Source organism: Geospiza fortis, unplaced genomic scaffold, assembly GCF_000277835.1.
Source record: "Geospiza fortis unplaced genomic scaffold, GeoFor_1.0 scaffold317, whole genome shotgun sequence".
In the NCBI taxonomy this organism is placed as follows: domain Eukaryota; kingdom Metazoa; phylum Chordata; class Aves; order Passeriformes; family Thraupidae; genus Geospiza; species Geospiza fortis.
In genome coordinates this window covers 2,637,359-2,658,048 of record NW_005054398.1, presented here as the reverse complement: position 1 = coordinate 2,658,048, position 20,690 = coordinate 2,637,359, and positions in this window count along the sequence as shown.

Sequence of the window (20,690 nt, the reverse complement as noted above, 5' to 3'; positions counted from 1 at the left end):
ACCTGGATCTTGTCAAAACACCTTTATCTCATAAGCAGCACTGCTCAGCATCAGCGCCGTGCCATCCTAGGAGGGCAAACAAACCTTCCCACAAGATGTGAAGATAAAGGGGAAGAGTAAAAACAGCTTCACTGGTTTTCTAGTGACAGGATGGCCAGTGGAGAAAACTGATATTCCCTGAACAAAACCAAACACTGGATAGGAAATGAGCCCTGAAATTACCATCAGACATTTCCCTGTCTAACAGACGCTTGTTCTGGAGGTCTTCAGTCATTATTATTTCAGGGTTGTGCCTGGCATCAGTTCTTTCCGACACATACACACAGAACAAGCCAGAAATGTATCCCAACTGCTCCTAAGAAACTCCAGCCCTTGGGGACTGTCCCTCTCCAGCCCAGGAGATCTGCTCACACTGTTACTATTCTTACCACTTTCCCAGCACCTACACTGAATATCCCTTGTTGTTAAGGGCATTCTTGCCCTCCCAGCACAGACCCATCCCTCCCTCTTTGCCAGAGCATCATCACCAGGTGCTCTCTTGCCCAAACACGCCCAGTTCTCTCTGTCTGCTCCCTGAGCAAATGTTCCCTGGAACTCTGATTGCTCCAACCTGCTGCTCATCTCTGCTGGTGTGTGCATCTCCTGTCCCCCACTGAGGCAGGGACTGGTTTACAGATCTTTCAGGTGCAATTTCTATTTTATGAATAAAAGAAAAGATCTGGTCAATCAGAGACATGAGAAAAAAAGACACAGGAGCCCTGTCTCTGCTCAAACACGCCCAAAGAGCAAAAGCCTAAAATACACTGTGGATGAGCAGATAAAACCAGGAGCATCACAACTGAATTGGGATGCCTGGCCACTTTAGCTCTGTCACAACTGTACCCTGCTGGCGCTATTGAAGCCTCTCAGCTGCCCTTTAGCAGCACGTCCCTTTCTGAAGCTGCCAGGCCTTTGTTCCTCCCCAGAATAGTGTCCTGCTCGTGCACACAGGGGCAGGGCAAGGTTGGACACTGTGCACTGCATTGTACTGTCAGCCTAAATAGAAGCTGATGGGATAATAATTAATTGCAGTCTCCCTGTAATAAAAGACAAGACAAAGCCAGAGATATAAATAAAATCATCAAAGGGACTCACAGAATAGGAGCTGTGTCTGCATTTTGTGGGCAATTTACAAGCCAAAGGAAGGTTGGGAACCCAAGGACTGAAAAGCAATAAAAATCTATGGAGCCCTCAGAAAACCGTGACAGCGTCTCGCTGATCTGCCTTGTTACCAGGCAGAGGTATAAATTCCCTCAACCCCTCTGTTGTTCAAGGAGCTGGAAAGGGAAGGGGAAAGCAGGGCTTGGAGAGGGAGTGACCCCCAGCTCCCTGAGCCCCGCTCAGCGGGGAGGTGCCCTGGGAAGAATGGAGGAGACAGAAGGCACCCAGCTCTGCTCCGGGGGCTGCCAGCGAAGCACCAGCCTGGAAACGGAGCCTGCCGAGCTCCGGCCAGCCCCAGGGCTTTCACCGAGACGATTTTAACTCTCTTTGTGCCACGAGGGCTCCTTTCCTTATGGCCTGCACAAAAGCAAACCCTCCCCTGACCCGCAGCTGCCTGTCGCTGCTCCCCGGCTGTCACCGCCTTCCAGCCCAGGGCCAGACTGCTGAGGAGGCACAGCCGGGGCTCAAAGGGCCCCGACACTGCCCGGCCTGAGCAGCTGCAGCCTGAAAACACGGCAGGGAGGAGAGAGGGGAATCCTCCCCCTGCTCCCTCCCCATGAGGCCGTGAGAGAGGAAAATGGATAGAAACGAGCGTGGGTACGGAGGGAGGGGAGGGCAAGCTCCTCTGTCCTGTTTAGTGCCTCATTCTCACTGAAGTCGGACAAACAGGTACCTAAACCCCCTCAAAGCTGTGGCATGACACATCCCTCTGCTCAGCAGCCTGCCCTGATCCCCAGATCTTTCCACCCAGCCTCAAAGACAGAAGGGCTGAAGGAAGATGACCAGGTGCTCACATAAAAGGTGGAGAGGTACAGCCCTCCCAGACATCTGGGCCAAACGGCTGCTGGTCCAGGCCCCTTCTCCTGGGAAACAGGCTATTGTACATTCAGCTCATCTCCATATGGCCCTGGATCCCAGCACTGAGACACACAGCCTTCCCTCCTTCATCCCTGAAGTGGATGGAGAGGTCAGGAATAGTGGGAAAGCAAGGAGGCACACCCTCAGCCTCTGTGGTAAAAGCTTTCCTTGCTAAGTGTGTGCATAGCAGGGACGAGCTAGAAGCATGGATCCCAAATCCCAGCCCCACATCTGAGCTTTCTTTTGTGTTCCTGTTTCCTCTCCCTGGCTTTTTTCAGAATCTTCTTCTCTGGCTAAACCAAGCCAAGGTAAAGAAACAACAACTAATTAAAAAGAACTGACATTGCACAATGTCCCCCCAAAAGGCAAACACGATCTTCTTCCCAAAGAACAAATAAGTCCTCAACTAAACAATGACTTCCTTAATGGAGTCGGCAAAGTCTTTCTTCCACCTGACCCCTAAACAACAAACAAAGCAACCAGAGAGGAAAGTCACCTCCCTTTCCCTGCTCCTGCCTTGCCAGGGCCTTTCATCCCCGCAGCAGTGATGGGATGGGAAAGGGGCTCTGCCCTGCTGGGGGGTCAGCAGGGAGGGGATGATCACAGACCAGCCCTGCCCTGTCCCCCTGCAGCCCAGCCTTGTCAGGAAGGAGAGGGGATACAGCCCCAGCCAGCCCCGGGGGCAGCACAGCTCTGGCCAGCCCAGGAGCTCAGGCTACAACTTCTGCCTTTGCTTCCAAGCAGGGCACAGAACCAAAGCTGGGTTGGTTGGATTTAGGGACCAAATGTTGGATCTAAAAGGAGAAGTCTGTCTGAGCTGAGGGTCAGCCACACCTTACCAGTCTAAACAGCTCTCTTCTCTATGCTCAGAACTTAGATTGATTATTTTAAAGCTCTTTTTCAACCTGGAGGATTTTATGATTGTGTGACACTATCCAAGGACCCAGAGGGGTGATGCCCAGAGCAAACTCAGCAGTGCAGCATCCCCAGCTTGGCTCCAGGGAACTCAGAATGGATCAATCAGAAGTCTCCTGTCACCCTGCAGGTATCCTGATAAAGCCCATCCCTGTCTGGGAGCAGAGCTGGAGCTGATGGGTGGTGTGGGGGAGAGAGAAAGGCAAACTGAGAGTTAATCTGTGTCCTTGACTCCAAGCAAGTTGAGAGCTGCTACAGAGAGTGGGAGAGATCTGGAAAGCACCCAAACGTTTGTGGGGCCTGCCACCAGATTCTCCCTCTAGCTTGCAAGCAATGTTGTGGGTAGGGAGAAGGGAAGGAGGCTCCATGTGCTGCCAAGGGAAGAGCACATTGTGGGTACATGAGCAGGAAAATCAGAGCTCAGCTGCAGCTGTGCCAGCTTTGTCACTGCCCACTCCCAAGGACCACCCTTGTGCCATCTGCCAGCTGGGGTGGCCTCTCACTGCTCCCTGAATTGGCTCAGCCAACATGAGCTGTCTTTTTCCATACCCTACACGTGCAGGAGCTCTTCCCTTCTGCCTGCTTGTCCCTCTGTGGGAGGGATGGATGGATGGGTGGGGAATGCACATGAGGAGTTATCAGCATACTGCTGGTGTCCCACATTTCACATCCATCATTTCCTGAGGTTTTAAAAGACCACAGCCCAGCTTGCTCCTCAGGAGCCCTCCCAATCCCCACCTATGTCACACATCCCTCAGCCAAGGCCATTTTAGAGGGATTCACTTTGTGCTCTTCAGGGCAGCCTTGTATTGCCAGGCACCACAATGGAGCCATGGAACACAGGGATTCTGGACCCATAAAGTCTCCAGAGTCTGCAGCTTGATAAGGAAGACATTGGCAATCCCTGTTCCTTCAGCCAAAGAGCTCTCAAGGCTGAATCCAATCACCATGAAGCTGGCCAAGGTCTTTGGTGGGTGAGAGCCATCAAAATGTCCAGCCTGCCCCCTGTGCAGGAGGACACAGGCCTGCTGAGATGAGCCCCACAGCTCCAACACCAAACATTCTGAGCCCTCAGCCAGGAAGACCCTCCTCGCCCAGCTGGTCCAGAAGCTTCTTCTGCCAAGGGCACAGTCCTGGTTGTGCTCCTGACCTGAGAACCAACATTATTGCTGAACTTCAAATCCAGGGCTCCCCCCAAACCCCCCAACTCCATCCTTTCCTGTAGCTCCAAAGGGCTGGATGGCCACAAGTGCCTGCTGGGGGGGAGTGTCCCAGGGCCCCTCTGGTGAGCCAGGGCAGGCTCTGCAGAGGCAGCTCCTGCTGGGGGTCAGATACTGACACTGTCAGCCTGGGCACAAGAGCAGCTCTGTCAGCAGGGCCCTCACCCAGCCCTGTGTGACTCTGCCCTGCCCAGAACAGACACACAAACAGAGCCACTTCCCCGAGCTGCAGGAGCAGCCCTGCCAGCAGAGGGGCCGTAACCTTTTGCTGAAATACACCAACTTCAAAAAATCCCATTCTGGGGACAGAACAGATGCTCATCTAGCACACGTTCAGCTGTAAGATATCCCCTTCCTACCAGCAGGCTTTTTTTTAACCTGCATCCAGGCAACGGGAGCCACGCTGGCTGATGGACACATTGCACAGCCAGCCCGAGGTAATTCCTGCTCACGGGCAGGGGAGGGAGAGCTTGGGAACGGCTCTGCTCAATGGTCCAGAAGGTGATTAAACACTGTGCTGCTCAGAACCACACTGGCAGCCAGGTCAGAGGTGAGGAGGGAGGATCTCACCATGTGAATGTGGAGTATAAAGGGAAGCATCTCCCTCCGATTCTGTTTCCAGCCTCTTGTGCAGTGTGAGCAGGAGGAACAGGTTGGAGGAGAGGCTGCCTGTGCTGAGCTGTCACAGCAGCACCCAGAGAGGACAGGGATTGGACTTAAGCTTAGAAACTACTCCAGCCTGTGCATGGAAGAAGGGGAAGGGTGCAGGCACCTCCTCTGCCCACCCTCAGCCTGGATCCAGGACTGTTGCTCCTTCAGCCTCGGCAGGCTGATCAGGCAGGACCTTGGGCCTCCTGCCTTTCCTGTTCCTGAGCCATCCTGCCTGCTGTGCAATTTAGGAAGTGTGGCACAGATTGTGCAGGGTGTGAGCACACTCACATGCTGAACCAAACACAGTTCAAGTTTTTTTATCAGGATGTGATAACACCTGGACTTTGGGTATGTATTCAGACTAGTTTAGTGATTAGTAGTAAATATTCTTGGTGATAGCATGTGTGAAATGCCAGCCAGAGCTCTTTTGATCTTCTGTCTTCATTCCCCTGGATCCTGGACTCCATGGCACAAGGAACCACATGACTGCAGCCATGGGAGGTGGGTGCTCGTGTCCCATGAAGAACATTGCTGTGTCCTCTCCTGCTCTGCACTCCAAGATCCTGCGGTTACAGCCTGCTGGGATTGCTGGAAGGAGGCAGCTGAGTGAGAAATCATGGATTTTAAATAAAAACGGAGGAGTCCTGATGGATATGGCATAAGGACACGTGGGCTCAGCTTTCCCCAGGGGCTGGACAGGTTCTTGAGCCTTGTGAGAAGTCAAAGATGATGATGATGGTGCTCCAAGGCACACTGTTCCCTGCTCCTCAGAAGCTCCCCAGGTATCCTGCAGACCCATCAGTGGAAGGCACAGCAAGAGGAGAGCACACAGGAGGTGTAGGACCATGTAATCATGTGCTGCTAATGCCAGGAGGAAAGAAACACCATACCTTGCAGTTTATTTATTATTCTGTGTGCCCCAAGAGCAAAACCAGATACCAGCAGCTCTCCCTGCTGTAGGATTCTTGGAAGAGAGCACTCCATCCAGCTGAGCTCCCACAGACAAGGGAGGGCTGGTGTGTTAAAGCAAGTGTGACAAGCAGGTGTGTTACAACTCTCCCTGTAACAGAATCTTTACAGCCCCTGAGGTGCTGCAGCCTTCCATGAATGCTGCACTTGACTTTGCAGGCTCTGTCCCTCAGTGGCAGCCTCATGATGCTGAGGTGAGCCCTACAGAGCCATTTTCCTGAGCTCACCCTTCCAGGCACATCAGATTCACCTGCCACAGCCAAGAAGCAGCTCAGAGGCAGCAGCAGCATCCTGAGAGGCTGTTGAGGGCAGAGCTTAAACTTTATCTGCTGGAGACCTGCAGACCCTGAGCTCACACTTGTTGGGCACTGTGCTCACAGAAGAGCCCTGCAGTGCTACAGCAGTTCCTCTGTTCTTTACAAGATTTTCTTCCTCCACAAAGGTGTTGTTTTACAGGCATTTCCTTCTCAGGTGTCCCCCCACAGCGTGTCTGGGTGCTGCAGAGCTGCTGGGGGCACATGATGTGACTTCCTGATCACAATGCTGGGAGCTGGGCAAGGAGAACAGGCAGGCCCTGAACCCAAGGAACCTCCCACCCTGGGCTTAGCATTCCAAGGCCTGGCTGCTCCATAAACCTGGTGCATGGTGGTGTGACCATGGAGGAGCATGGAGGTGTGACCATGGAGGATCACAGCTGTGTGAAAGGCACTGGACTGCCATGGAGGGCTGTGGGAGCAGAGCTATTTGAGTCATTCAGTGAAGACTTCAGCCACACTGACTGTAGAGAACTCCAGGGTTTAGGGCAGAGCCCTTCTCAGGGTGACAGCCAGGGGCTGGCTGCTGGCAAGCACAAGGCACAGCTCCAGCTCAGCAGGGCCATTTATTCTTTGACTTCATCTTCATCTTCATCCCTGGGCTGTTCTGAAGGGAAGTTTGTGTGAGACAAACCCACATGGCACACAATGCCAGCTTCAGAGCAAGCTGTGAGGAGGCAGATTGAGCTCTCTGTGCAAGCCAACAGCAAAACCATTCCTTGGTGGCTTCTCTTGTGGGACACTTCAAAGGCACCACGCAGCCACAACGCTGCTGCTGCCCTGGGGAAGGACTCTCTGAATACCCTCTGTGAATGAGAAGTAAAAATTAAGCACTTCTATTTGGCACGTGCAGCCCAATAAAGATCCCTGAATGCTCAGCTCCTCATTGAACCTAAGGCAGGCTGTTAATTCGTTATTCACTTCCCAGCCTGGAAGGAAAAGCATGTTATACCCGAGGGCCAGAACTGATGAACAGAGCCATAAATCAAGCCGTTTACAAGACCAGCAATTAGGAAACAAGCCGACAGAAGGGAGAACTCTGTCAGTAATAAAGCAGACACACCACAGGATCTGCTGAGTGCTCAAAGCAACAGGGGATACACAGTCCTTTCCACACTCCATCTCTAATTCTTCCAGTCATTTGCTGCTTTTTCCCTCTCTCTCCTACTTCCTTTTATTTCCTCCTGCTCTCCCTCCAGTTTTTCCTCTGTTCTCTCCCTCCTCTCTCCCAAAAAGCCTGTTCTCCCAGGGAATGCAGGAGCACACCTGCTGAGCAAATGGGTTTGGCAGCTGCTGCCCAGGAGCAGGGGCAGATGCTGGGTACCAGCAGCCACAGGATGATGGATATGGGCAGCCCACAGGTGCAGGGTGGGATGGGGGCAGCTGGGTGCTGCTCTCCAGCCCAAGCACTGCACAGTGCAGGGCAGGGGACAGGTCCTGGGATGGTGGTGCTGGGGGAGAGAGCGGCAGTGGCACAGCTGCTCAAATAAGGAAGGGATGGGGTGGCTCTAAACCACCTCACTTGCTTCTGCCCTACTCATATCCTGGGTCCAGCACCAGTCAGATCCAGCTCCCTTGACTTTGACAGCAACTTCCAACACCCTCCCAGTATCTCCTGCTCTCTTCCTACTTCCCTGTCCCTTGACATTACTCCAAATGATCTCCTGGAGTGGGGCCACTGGGTGGCCAAGGGGCTTCAGTGGCTTTAGACCCACTGCAGGTCCTGATCCCACAGGCAGCTCTGCACCATGTAGCCCCACAGAACCCCCTCAGAGAAGGGAGGCAGTGCTGGGGGCTGGCTGGACACTCCTTCCCAGATGCTGCATTCCTGTGGAGCAACACTCTGGGCAGAGTCAGCCCTGAGCAGCTGTTCCTGCACACAGCACAGGCATCCACATGTGAAACCCCAGTGCAGGACATGGGCTTGAACCACGTCTCACATCCCCCCTGCTCCATGCACTGCCACAGCTCCTGAACATCACAGATTTGGGAAATCACAGCCAGAGGTGAGAGATTTTTGGCACCGGTGTTCCTAAAACAAGAGGAATATGGCTAATTATGACCCTTCTTTTATCAAGGAAGGAGGGAGACCAGACACTCCTCCAGCCACCCCAAGACCAAACAGATCAAGTTATGCCAAGAATTAAGTGTGTGATATTCCAGTGCAGCCTGGAGGAACCAAGTGGAAAAGCCAAAGATTTGTCTGGAAGAGTTGTCCATGAGAGGAGGAAACATCTCCTGTAACCTTGAGCAGAGAGAGATTAATAATCCAGCTCCCCCAGCGCTGGGGACGGGAGGCTTTGATGAGCTCTTTGGCAAGTGCTGCAGGAAGAGGCTGCAATGCAAAGTTAAATAATTAGGTCACTGCAGAGCACGAGGAAAGAAAGTAGAAATATTCTCTGATTCCAGAGAAGGAGCAAGCAGCTGCATTTCTGGAGACAGGCTGCATCAAGCTCCTCAAGGAGTTGGGGAGGGGAATGGGTTTCAAGGTCTTGGGAAAGCAAATCCCAGACACGAGGCCATGACAACAAAGCACGCTCAGCAGCTGGGACTCCTTGGGATGAGACAGGAAATCCTCTTCCAAGGAAGGTTTTTCCCACTCAGATCTTGGCAAGGCTCTGTGAGCATTTACATTTCACTTATCCAAGGTCTCTCTCTGGCCAGCCAGTCATGGATTCCACTTCCAGAGCAGCAGGACAGTTTCTGAACTATCATGACTCACCCTAAATGTGCTTGAGGACAGGGGAGATCCCAACAGAGCTGTGTGGGGCTCGCCTCAGGCATCCCAATATAGATGCAGGGAGCCCCTGAGGCAGGGAATAATGTGCTCTGACTCCATGATTCAGAAGGCTGAACAATTGCTTTATTCAGCTATACTATATTACACTAATACTATACTAAAGGATACTACACTAAAGAGATACTGAAGAAAAACCCATGACTGTCTGCAGACAGCCAGGACACAGCTTTGACCCAATTGGCCAAGGAATCCAAACAACCTTCACTGGTGTCCAGTTAACAAATCACTTTGGGTAACCAATCTCCATAACATATTCCACGTGTGCAAAACAGCAGGAGCAGTGAACAGAGATAAGAATTGTTTTCTCTTCTTCTCTGAGCTTCTCACTGCCTTTCCCAGGAAAAATCCTGGGAGAGACTTGTGCCTGCTGCTCTCTGTGAAGAGAGGTGCAGCCACATCCCAGCCCATGGTGTTGCCCTGGATTCCCAGAGCCATGCAGGGAGCACCTGTGGAGCTGAGCTGCTGTTTGGCACCTCTGGGCACAGAGCCCACAAGGGAGTCACAGGTGTCTCCTGCTGCACCATCGCAAGGCTCTCAGCTGCCCATGGTGCACAGGAAGGAAGAACATGAGGGAATAACAACTGCTGGCACTTGGGCCAAGGGTTTGTTTTCCCAGAAGTGCCACAGAGGATTTCCACAGCATCAGGTAGGTTTGGAGTGGCGCTTGAAGGGGATTCCAGGCGCGCTCCGGGAAGGTCAGAGCTCCACAGTGAGCCATATGTTCAGCCTTGGCTTCCCCTCCCAGTGCCAGGACATGTCTGCGAGGAAGGAAGCCAGAGGGAATGTGGATCACCACTGAGACAGAGCCTCTCCTTGGCTCCCACCCTAATTAACCATCAGAAGGGCCCTGCCTTGCCAATAAAGAGTGTGGGTAGGTAATTAATTAGTGGCCTATTGGGATCCCAGCACCTCTCACCCAAGCCCAGCTCCATGGATTGATACAAAGTGGATTTCATGGAAACACAGTGGTTTTCCCATTGTGGCTTTGAGCTAAATGGAACTGGTTTTGGAAGGAACCTCATTCACAGTCCTGTCCTGTGACTGATGCTTGGCTCCTCACTCTGCATGTACAGGAGGAGACTGGAAAGGAACCTGCCTGTGGAATGCAGGAATGACACAGAGAGAGCCCCTGAGCTGATTTGTGAGCTATTTATGTTCTCTATCCTCCCTGAATAAGAAACCAGCAAAAGCAGAAGGACACAACAATCCTTTCCCACAGTAGGAAGCTGGAGGTGAAATGTGTCCAGGAGCTGGAATAGGGACAGCAAACTGAGGCTCAGGGGGTTCTTCTTCTCTCCCATGACCATGGGGGTGGCATTGAAGCACCAAGGTGTCAGGCCCAGGGGAAAGAGCAAGGGCAGAAAGAGCATCAGGAAATCACATCAGGGCAGCCCAAAATGTTTTTAAGAGATGCTAAGAAGACAAGATGAGGAGCAGCTGCCAGAGGTCAAGGGATGATCTGTCTGGCCTGGGATGGAATAAGACTTTTCTACACATACTGAGGGTCTGGCACCATGAGATACCCACTCTGCCACATCCCACGCAGAGATCCAAACCAGAGCCAGCTGCAGCATCCTGCAGATGCACAGAACATGCACAGCAGTGAGACAAAGCCACACTGTTGGGTGTCAGGGCTGGTTTGTGACAGAGCTCTAGAGAGCAAAGAGAACAGAAGAAAGGTCACCCTGTTTAGAACAAGGTGCTGAGAGGCAGACACAGCACAGTATCAGCAGTGGGACAGGACAGGACAGCCCTGCACACCAGGAGAAAGGAGCCATCCTCTGCCCAAACTGGCAGTTGTCCTCCCTTCCTAACAAGCTCTCTGGCTCATTAACCTTGTTTTGCTTCTCTTCATCTCCTTTATTGCAGCTGGAGCCTTTCCAGCTCCCTCTTCTGGCTTGATGTCCCTGTCCCTTGCAGCCTTGCTTCGGGGGGACAGGTGCCATGCTGCTCTTGTCTGTCTGTCCCTAAGACTCAGCATTGTCCCAGCACCAGCAACTTCACACTGGGAGCTATTGTAACCTCTCTCCTTTCAGAGTCCTCTGATAGCCCTTGTCCAAATAAACTCATCTTGAAAAGATCAGGATTTTTCTTTCCAACAGACACCTTTTTCACTCCTCTCTCAGTCAGCCCTCATTTTTCCACATAAAGCTGTCAGTTCCATGAAAATGTCAGCTCAAGGCTCGGCAACCATCGAGAAACAGATCAAGTGGAATGAATCATTCGGAAAGCGAAGAACAGAACAGAAAAATCTATGATTCATCCACACCTTGGGTACTGCGGGCACTCGTGGTCCCTTCATCTCAAAAGGGGATATCAGAACTGAAACAGATTCTGAAAAGAGCACAACAGATGGTGGCAGACACACAGCATAATTAAAAGCACAATTACCGAGGCACAATGAAGTAGGCTCAGACTCGTTAGTGTGCAAGAGAAAAGGCTCGTGGGGAAAAAGTCAGGGTGTGAAGTCATTATTGCTGTGAAGGGGGCTTGGCTCCTCACCTCCTCCTCCAAGCCAAGGGCTCAGGGCTGTGGATTAAGCTCAGAGAAGCTCCCCAGGAGGTGCAGCCCACCCCCCCTGCCCCAGACCAGGGAATCCATCCTCCACATCGGCTCCTGAAGCTGGCACGGAGGCTTTGCTTCCAGAGTCTCAGGAACACAGGGACAACCACACTCACCTCTCCAATTCCCATTATCTCCTTACTCTCAAACATCCTCTCTTTTCTCTATCGTATTAGGAGAAAAGCTCATCCCAGTGTTCTCAGGAGTAAGTTAATTATACCAGTGCTGAAGGCCTTTCCTTGCCTCTCCCCATCTGTCATCTTTCATTCATTATGAAGGAATGAGCCCCCACCTTCTATCAGCTCCTAGCACCAGGCCACCCACCAGATTTCCAAGGAAGCACTGTCGTGCTTTTCTTTATTCATGCTTCTAGCAGGGAAAAACACCCAGAAAGCTCCTCACTTGTCTTCAAAACCTCCTTTTGCTGTGACTCTACAGCAAGTTTGCCAGCACAGCACCAGGATCACAGTCAGGATCCCTTCACTGCTCCTCTGTTCACCTCCACCAGTCTCACACTTTGGCAGGAGCTCTCCAGGACAAGCCTCTTCCTTTTCCCTGGTGCAATTCCACACCACAGAGCTTGGCTTTGCAGCTCTCATGCTGAGGATCTACCACAAGAGCTTCCCCAGCTTCAGTATTTTCCTCTTCTGATCCATTTCTTCCCGAAGGACCATGGGAGGGACATTCAGACCCCTCACTGTACTGGTCCCACTCTCTTCCTAGACTGGTTGAGCTGGGCCAGGGCATGCAATGGTCTGGGCTGGCCCCAAGTCCTCTGTGGTCTGCAGGGAAGGAGCTCCTTGGAGCCAGATTTGTGTGTGGAATTAGCTGGAATCCCTTCAAAAGCCTGTGACACTTCATCTCCTCAGCAAAACATCTGAGATGCTGCACATTTATTTACTGTGATGTTCCAAGTTATAAAGTGCCTTTCTAAACCACCCTGGATACACGCTGGATGGGAGCTGGCATCATCCCTTCTGCACTTGGAAAAGCCCACAAAGAGGCTGGAGGAGCTCTAGGAGCACAGGGGAAGCCTGGTGGGTGTTAAGTCAGTGATAAACCTGCTTTGAAAGCAGAACCTCTGCTAGCATAGAAAAGGACCAAGATTCTGGAAAAGATTTCACACTCAGTGCTGAGCACTGTGCTCAGGAAAACCCAATTATCCAGGGCAGGAACCCAGAGAGGCAGAACAATCCCTGCCCTTGAAGACAAACAAAAGCTGACTGGATGATGGCCAGACCAACTGGACTTCACTGGCTCCAGCTGGCTCTGGAGACTCCCTGAATGTCCTTTCACCCCATTGTCCACTGCCTGTGGAACTACACATCCCTGACACCACGGGCAAGTCCTAGCTGCACAGGGAACAGCAAGGCTCTCCCAGTGAGCCCCAGAGCACTCCCTGGAGCTCAGCTCTCCTCCTCAGCTCCCTGGCATGAGGTACCCACAGCAGAGGCCCAGTCCCTGAGCTGGGTGCCTTTTGCACCCAGGAAAATGGCTCTTGTCTTGACAGCATTCCCACAGTCTTGTGGATAAGCCAGAGGGTGCCCCTGGAAAAACAATCTGCAGGAAAGCTGAAATGTTGGAGTGAAAGTCTGGCTGGTTTGCATTTGAATTTCAGTAAAAAATGCACTTAGACCAATGTTTGGCTCCAAAAACCCTTCCAGGTTTGAAAGCAGTTCCTAAGAGCCTTGCTAAAGCAGTTCTTGGCAGTGGGGTGCTGTCTGCAGAAGAAACACCAACACCAGTTCCCACTGACAGACACAGGATGGGAACTGCCCCTCCCTCACACCCAGACACACCTTGGGGAGGCATCCTGTAAGGATGGATTTTACACCTTCACCTGGGGATCATCATGGAAAACAAGGCGTTGTAAAGCCACTTTATAACCTGGAACATCACAGCAAATAAATGTGCGGCATCTCAGATGTTCTGCTGAAGAGATGAGGCGCTGTGGGCTTTTGATAAGGTTCCAACTAATTCCACATACAAATCTGGCTCCAAGGCCTTTCCTTTCCTTCCAAGCAGACTGTTACTAAGCCCTTCCATCAAAAGGCTGAATGCAGTGACTGACTGCATTCCTCCTGACCAGGACTTTCTCTGGCCTCTTCTCCCTTGCTGCAAAGTTTGGCCCTCCCTAACAGTGCAGCACAAGGAGAGACAGGACCACGCTGCAGGACATGGATTGAAGGATGTTGGGTTCTGTTGCTTGCAGGGACCTGTTTTGAAGTGAGACCACTTGGATTTGCTTGGACATTTGTAGCCCCAGACCCCCAAGACTGTGCAGTAGCACAGGGGAGGGTAGTTCTCCACCAGGGAGCTCAGCCCTGAAGTCTGTGTGTATTTCAGGACTGGCAGGAAAATTGGGAGGAGCAGAGGCAGCATCACAAGGGGAAATATGAGAGACTTCCCTTGGAATAATCCCTTCCATGGAGAGGGGTTCAAGCAGCTGTAGGCTCTTCCAGATGACACCTTCCAAATCCCTGGGATGAGGCAAAAAGAGGCTGAGTTGTTGTTTCCACAGCCTGACTCTGGAAACTACACCCAGTAACACTTTACAGAGATGGTTCAGGACTGGCCCTGCTCCTGTACTCCACAATGCAATAAAAGAGTGTGCTGGCAGCTCAGAGAATTCCCCATGGCATGTTCAGATGTGGCTGATGTCCTTTAAAATAATCAGTGCATCCTCCAAAACACTGCCTGCATTCCCTGCTCCTGAAAACTGCCTGCTGGAAGTGCTAATGTGCTGTTAGACTCTGTGTGATGATTACAGATGATAAACATAATTATTTTGGGTCCTGATTGCCTCTGCTGTCTCCATTCTGTTGCTGATGTGTAAAGCAATCTCGGTGTTATCAGTTTTATGGGCAGAGTGTGGAGGTACAGATTTATTCCTGAAGCCAAACCCTCAGGGAACAGCCCCCCCTCCCCCCTGAGGCACTGAGCTGTGCTGTGATAGATTCCTGCCTCTTGCACGTGAAATCTTTAAGATGCACCTGAACAGTGCCCAGCCCAGGTCAGGGAGTGATGGAGGTGGGCTTCCTCATCCAGCTGGAAATCCCAGGGGATTTCCCACTGGTGATGGAGTGGGATTGATTTGACGGACCTCTGCCCAAAGCAGTGCTGGCAGGCAGGTACCACACAACAGGATTTCATGGAGATGAAGAAAATCAACTCTCCTAAAGCAGCATAGTGGCCCATTCAACCTGGGAGTACTGTGAGTGAAGCTGGGGTGGGGGAATCCTTCAGATTAGGAGCAGCAGATGCCTCAGGTTGGGATCCAGAGCACAAACCTCTGACTTTTGTTTTAAACCCCTGACTAATCCATCCTCCAAAAGAGTGCAGTTGCTTCCCAGCCATGAGAATAAAGACAGCACTGCTAAGCCCTCTGGGGAGGATGTCATTGTCCCTTATAGAAAAGGTTAGAGACAGGAGACATATACTGTGATAACTGTAGGGATCTGCACAGGAGAAATAACCAAAGGAAGGCCCACTCTTTGCGTTCCATCATCTTCTCTTTACTGTCATATTGTCCTGTTTGTGGCCTTGGGCTGTGAACTCCCTCTTGTACCACCCCTGGCACATCCTGAGAGAGATGGAAGTGGCAAGGTCTGTACAGCACCATGAATTTTCCTGCCAGTGCAGGAGGAAGGGGTTACTGGAGAAGGCTGAGGAGCAGAAGGAATAGTGGGATTGGCAGGTTTTAAGCTCCCCAAGCAGCCCTGCTTCCCTCCACACTAACCCCATCATGACCTGGCTCCATAGAGGCAGCCACTGCCTGGAAAACAACTTGCTCTTTAAGTTTTATTATTAAATAAATAAAGCCAGCCAGTTATCACAAGGCTCTGCAGCCAGAGCAGCCAAGGAAGGGATTGGAGAAAGTAGAAAAGCTCCAGTGAGAGCAGGTAACCAGAGACATGTTCAGCACAGAGCAGAGACAAGGCTCCTCACATGAGCAGGCTGCAGCCCCACAAAGATCCCCCCTGGCCTGGCCTGGCTGTGCAGGGAATTCACACGTACAGGCAGGGCGACGCCGAGCCCTGGCTGCTCAACAATCAACTTTTATTCTCTGCAGACCAGCAAAGCCAAGGTTTCAGTAAACACACAACCCCAAAAATGTGCCTGTGGATTGGGTAGAGCAGAGCCTGTGCTCTGCCTGCCAAACTACAAAGCCCTGCTCTGCTGGGTGGTTTCACGGTGAGGTTTCTGTGGGGAGGAAGTGTTTCCAGTGCTCAGGGCAGGGAGCAGGGTTCCAGGAGAGCTGGATCCATCCCTGGCTCTAGGAATGTGGAAAGCTGTGATTGCAGGGAATCTCACACACACTCAGAGCTGCTCTCCCTCTGCCCATCCCTCCTTGCTGAGGCACAAAGCTCCGAGGGGAGGCTGATAACACTGCCTGACCTTGCAGGGGTGTTGTGCTGCTGGGTGATTGATGCCTGAAAGGCTGTCAGAGCTCTCTGGATTAAAATCTCTCTGGAAGGCACTGGGAGACTGCACATACGGGTGCAGACACTGAGACATGCAGCTCACACACTCTGCTCCCCTCCCTGCCTGCAAAGCCCCACACAGACTTGCTGGGCCTGCTACTCCTGCATTTAAATATTTACAAGATGGGCCTGCAGAAAAGCTGGGCTTTAGAGCAGAGTAGCCAACACTCAGCTCAAAGCTGCACTCACAAACCCAGCCTGCTGCTCAGGCTGCCCAGGCTCAGCCCCAGCTCTCCTGAGCCCACAGCAGACACAGCCCAGCCCTGCTCAGTTTGGCCAGGCTGGGACCTGGGACTTCCTCTGGCCCTTGGCATGGCTTTCTCTTCCTTTCACCCTCCATGTCATTCACATGCTGCTTACTCCATCTTTTACCTCATTCATGAAGACAATAAAAAGGCTGGAAGCCCTGATCCCTGTGGCATGCCTTTGGAAAAGGACCTCCTTGACCAGCCCCCATCACCTCCTCCATGGGAAGGACCTTGCCTGGAGGGGTGCAGAGCTCCTGGAGCAGCTCTTTGCCCCTGGGGAGAACCCCCCAGCTGCACCAACAGTTTCTATAACAAATGAAAAAGCAAGCAGGAAGGAGCATCACTGTCACAGGATGGCTCTGTGTTGAGCAGCTGTGCTGGGCTTGGCTCTTTACAGTATTTTATTCAACTTTTGGGCTCCCTTCCTGTCCTAAACAGATCTGGACACTTTAAACCTTTCTAAATCTACTCTTACCTTATTGGCTGTGTTTCAGAAATAGGTGGCATGAGTCAATCACAGAGGACCAGTTTATAACATTGTAAGCTACTTCCCTCAAGTGGAGGGAATAAAAATCACTCAGCTGTGTGTCACAGGCTCTGTGTGTACCTCAGGTAGGGGGAAGATAATGGAACAAGGACACCTGCACAAGGTAGAACCTACCACCCTGTCTGAAAGGTGTCAGGAGAATAGAAACATTGCCAGTGACAGTACAGAATAAACTTTCCCACTGCACAGACCTCAGGGCACATGGGGGCACCCTTTGTGTCAGATCCCAAAGGGGCAAGTGCTGTGAGAGCCCAGCAAGTTCCCACATGGACAGCTCCTCTCCCTCCATGCCCAGGCTCTGGGAACATGCTGAATGCAAGCTGAGATGAGTGACAAGTGCTCCTACACAGCATTTCAGCACAAATGGAAGAGACTGCTTAGAAGCAGCTTGAGGAGTGGGTGAAAGACCTGAGTCCTGTGGAACAAAGCTTTCCTGCCTCCCAGAGCTGGGGCTGCCAGGCAGGATGGGATGGAGGGGGTGCTGGCAGAACTGGTGCTGGGAGCTGCATTCACCCCGAGGCTCTGTCTCATCTCAAGGTCACTGTTTTCCTCAGAGAAGCCAATGAAGCACAAAGAATCCCCATTTCACCACAGTTCTACAGGTGTGAAGACAGCAGCCCAGCTCCAGCCTCTTCCCTGTGCTGTGAGCAGGAGGATGTTTCATCTCCTGCAAATGCAAAGAGATAAGAGGGGTTTAGCACGAGGCAGGATTTGTTTCTGATCAGCCCAACAAAGGGACACACAACCCGTTTATCACTGGAAATTAATTGTGCCATCAATGCAGATGCCTGCAATTATTTCTGTTAAATATTATCTTTAATTAACTGTAAAATATATAATTAATAAACTTGCCCCCTCATTTTTGTTAAGTTTCACTGCTAAGACCTTATTACTGAAATAAATCTTCCTAGCAACACACGTTGACAGAACAGAGGAAGGTGCACGCCTCCAGCACAGGATAATTTCCGTATGGGAAGTGGAATTAGGAGGGAGGAATAATCACCTCTCTTCATGGCCAGGACTGTAGAGACACCCCACTCTGCCACCAGTTGTTTCAGCTTGTGCTGCTTGGAAGCAGGCACAGAGAATCTGCTTTGACCGGCAGGGATGGCTCGCTCTGAAAGCTGCCAGGCAGATGCATGCTCGTCTTTCAAGCCTGGAGAAACAAAAAAATAAATTTCCTTTTCTGATTTATAGTCCATTAAAGAAGTTTTCTCACTGTAAAGCTGCACAGAAAGACCTCGGTGGTTAGGCTGGTTCTTTTAGAAGCCCTGTGTTGCTCCAGCTCTCAGTGCTGGGCTAGAGCTGCATGACTGATTTGCTTCCCACTTACATCAGAACTGTTTGGATTCAGGGAGGTTTGGGGATGGCTCTTAAACCATCCCAATTAGAAACGCTTCAAAAACATTGCTGAAATTTGACTCCAAGCATAAAATTCCCCTTAGACTTTGTCTCCACTTGTGATCTTTACCTCAAGTTCCTCAATTGCCAGATTAACCAGAGGTAATTAAAATATTTCCAAAGGCTGTTCTGGGCAACACTTTTTGCCTTGCTGCAGGTGACAAATGTTTGTGGTTTGCCTCAGGCTGGTGTTCCCTCCTGCCTGAGCTGAGCATGCCAAACCCAGAGGAATGCCTGCTCCATCACCTTCCTCCCTGCCTGGGGAAGGTGGCACAGGGACCCAGGGACTGCTGGCACAAGGAGTGTACAAGCACAGAGATCCAGCTCCTGGGCACGGAGAGACATAAAGAGGCACACAGGAGGGAAAGGGCTCTATGGCTTTTAAGGAAATTCTGCAATTTCCCTGCTTTTGGAGGTACCTGGATGGCCTCCAGCAGAGCCCACAGCCTGGCAGTGTCAGTGCAGGTGAACTTCAGAAACAGAAGCACAGCACTACTGAGGCTGGCAAAGACCTCTGTGATCACCAAGTCCAACTCTCCCCCCAGCAGCACCACCGTGGTCACCACTAAACCATGAACTCAGGTGCCATTTGCACATCATTTTTGAACACTTCCAGGAATGGTGGCTCCATCACTTTCCTGTTCCAATGCCTGACCATCCTTTCTGTGGAGAAATTTTTCCTAATATGTGGTCTAAACCTCCCCTGGCACAATTTTCCCTTCAAGGCCCTGGTTTGGTGTCATTTGCAGCTATTTTACAGAATCACTGAGGTTGGAAAAGCCCTCCAAGACAATCAAGTCCCACCTATGACTGATCCCCACCTGGTCCCCAGCCCAGAGCACTGAGTGCCACCTCCAGGCATTCCTTGGACACCCCCAGGGATGGAGACTCCAAACCTCCCTGGGCAGCCCATTCCAATGTCTGAGCAACCTTTCCATGGAGAAATTCCTCCTGATGTCCAACCTGAAGCTCCCCTGGCACAGCCTGAGGCCTTTTCCTCTTGTCCTTAGTAGAAGAGGAGAAGGATTCTCACCTTAACCACTGTACCAAGGTTTTGGCAATGAGATGAACATGGGGAGACAGAGGGTATCAGTTCCTGGCCATCCACTACCACTTTGTCACCCCATTTTGCAGCTGTGGGCAGACTAAAAGGGGCTCTGTGGGTTGTGAGTGCTGGAAATGCCCAACCCCTGACACAGAGCAGGTCCTGTCTCAAAAAAACATACTGGAGACCCTCGCCCTGCTACAGCCTGAGTCTAAAGAAAGGGCTCCATTCTCCACTTCATTTAACTACCACTTAAAAATGGTGTCAGACAAATGTTAAAACAGCCAGCCAATTTGATTACACAAAAATTTTAGAGTCAGCAAATTATCTAGTGAAATGATGCATATAGAAATGTTAATTCAACAGCAACCAAAGCCTTCCACATCCCTTAACATCCAAAGATGATAATTCTACACAAAGAAAAGAGAGGCCTGAGCATACTGTCCTTGCTGGAGAAATTACAGGAACATTCTAGTTCCCACCTACACGGTATCCTATATGTAGTGATATAAATAGCTGGAGCTGAGGGAGAGTTTAGAAGTGGGTTTGGGCTGGAAGCTCTGAAATCATATGATTTGCCCTGGGTTTGCTGGGAGAGAGGCTCCTGTATCAGCCCATTCCCACCATGTGCCTCTCTGCAGAATCTTTCTGTATAAAAGTCTAATTTTCCTGTTCTGTACAAAGCATAAAGGTTCTTTATTTTGACACACACACACTCCCACCCTGAGAGTGAGGACCCTTTGTGCCCACTCCCAGGCATTTTGTTTCTCTGGATCCCTGCTGGATCAGACCAGGAGCACTGGAGAGGGAGAAAGGAAGAGTTAAGCAACTTAACTCTCTGGCTCTCGGGCCGCAGAAGGGGAGGGAGCAGGGAGGCAAAGCATCTGGCTTCCCTGCTTCCCTAACAGCCTGGCGGGAAGGCTGCTGTCAATTCCGCCTTCTGCCTTGTTGGAAGAAAGTAGAAGTGACAAGAGGCCCTCCAGGCAGGCAGCCAGCAACCAGAAATTCAATTGTGCTACCTCCTGAAACTGGACGGTTTTTTTTGGAGACCCTTTCCCTGAAATTGTTTTGACTTTAAAGAAAGGACTGTCATCGCAGTCCAGGGCCAATTCATCACCCCTGCTCTCCTGGCTCTCCTTGCCTCCATGCAAGCACATTTGCACAAAAGGATTTCCATTTTCTGGGCTGCTCTACAACCAGCCTCACCCACAATAAATACACAGACCCATAAATATGCACACACACACACAAACACTGTTATTTATAGGTACAGACAGACGCCCGGCCGGGTGTGTTCCCTCACTGTGTAACACCAGGGCTGCAGCAGCTGAATTTACTCCACACTCCCAGCTCAGCAAGCAGAGTGTGGGCCATACGGTCTGTCCCAGGGGCTTAGACCAACTGGTTATTGGCTGGTGCTGTTGTTCCTCTAACAAGCCCCTGGATATACGGCAGGGGCTGCAGAGAGATGCAGCT